Raw genomic sequence first — 2,072 nt, forward strand, 5'->3', positions numbered from 1 at the left:
GCTGCATATTGGTCTGATCCTTGCTACTCCTAAGACGAAGAGGACGAGAACCATTACAGCGAGAAGAGGGACGGAAGCTATACTGTTACACCGAGGTACGCCATGCACCTTGGTAGATAAGAAAATAAAACTGTTATTAGCAGATAAAATTCACATACACGATTTTGAGCCACACGGTCCGTGTGGCTCAGTTGGTAGAGCATGGCGCTTGCAACGCCAGGGTTGTGGGTTCATCTGGTATGCTGGTGAATGAGGACCCAAAAGCGACGTATAGAAACAGAGTCTTTATTCCAGTATCAAACAAACAATGATTCTCCTGGATATATCAAAAGTAAATCCAAAACAGGAAACTGTAAATCTCTCGTCAGTAGAGAGGAACGACTGGAGACGCGACCACAGACTGCAGGTCGCTTCAGGAGGGCACAGGCCGTAGCTGACATAGACACCTGCTCACACGCAGCATCTGAAGAAGGCAAAAACCGACAGGGCGAAACAAGGACACAGGACAGCAAACCTCAAACAAGAATCCGACAAGGACAGAAGCGGAAAACAGAGGGAGAAATAGGACTCTAATCAGAGGCAAAATAGGGGACAGGTGTGAAAGAGTAAATGAGGTCGTTAGGAGAATGAGAAACAGCGGGAGCAGGAACGGAACGATAGAGAGAGAGAGCGAGAGAGGAGAGAGGAAGGGGGAGAGAGAGGGATAGAAAGAGGGAAAGAACCTAATAAGACCAGCAGAGGGAAGCACAGGGACAAAGACATGATAATCAATGACAAAACATGACAGTACCCCCACTCACCGAGCGCCTCCTGGCGCACTCGAGGAGGAACCCTGGCGGCAACGAAGGAAATCATCAATCAACGCACGGTCCAGCACGTCCGAGATGGAACCCAACTCCTCTCCTCAGGACCGTAACCTCCAATCCACTAAGTACTGGTGACCACGTCCCCGAGAACGCATGTCCAAGATCTTCCGTACCTTGAAAATAGGTGCGCCCTCGACAAGGACGGGGGGGGGGAAGGAAGACGAATGGGGGCGCGAAGAAAGGCTTGACACAGGAGACATGGAAGACAGGGTGGACGCGACGAAGATGCGCGGAAGAAGCAGTCGCACAGCGACAGGATTGACGACCTGAGAGACACGGAACGGACCAATGAACCGCGGAGTCAACCTGCGAGAAGTGTCGTAAGGGGAAGGTTACGAGTGGAAAGCCACACTCTCTGACCGCGACAATACCTAGGACTCATAATCCTACGTTTATTGGCGGCTCTCACAGTCTTCCCCGCAGACGAAGGCAGACCGGAAATAAAGTCTAAGGCGATGTGAGAACATGGTCGAGAAGGAATGGGAAGCGGTCTGAGACGACCGGCAGGAGGAGAGTACCCTGACTTAGTCTGCGCGCAGTCCGAACAAGCAGCCACGAAACGGCGCGTGTCACGCTCCTGAGTAGGCCACCAAAACCGCTGGCGAATAGAAGCAAGCGTACCCCGAACGCCGGGGTGGCCAGCTAACTTGCAGAAGTGAGCCCACTGAAGAACAGCCAGACGAGTAGAGACAGGAACGAACAGAAGGTTACTAGGACAAGCGCGCGGCGACGCAGTGTGAGTGAGTGCTTGCTTACCTGCTCTCAATTCCCCAGACAGTCAACCCGACAACACGCCCTTCAGGGAGAATCCCTCGGGGTCGGTAGAAGCCACAGAAGAACTAAAGAGACGAGATAAAGCGTCAGGCTTGGTGTTCTTATTTCCCGGCGATAAGAAATCACGAACTCGAAACGAGCGAAAAACAACGCCCAACGAGCTTGACGTGCATTAAGTCGTTTGGCAGAACGGATGTACTCAAGGTTCTTATGGTCAGTCCAAACGACAAAGGGACGGTCGCCCCTCCAACCACTGTCGCCATTCGCCTATGGCTAAGCGGGATGGCGAGCAGTTCGCGGTTACCCACATCATAGTTGCGTCTGATGGCGACAGGCGATGAGAAAGTAAGCGCAAGGATGGACCTTATCGTCGACTGGAAGCGCTGAGACAGAATGGTCCCACGCCCACCTCTGAAGCGTCAACTCGACAAT

Source organism: Salvelinus sp. IW2-2015, linkage group LG15, assembly GCF_002910315.2.
Source record: "Salvelinus sp. IW2-2015 linkage group LG15, ASM291031v2, whole genome shotgun sequence".
Classification (NCBI taxonomy): Eukaryota; Metazoa; Chordata; class Actinopteri; order Salmoniformes; family Salmonidae; genus Salvelinus; species Salvelinus sp. IW2-2015.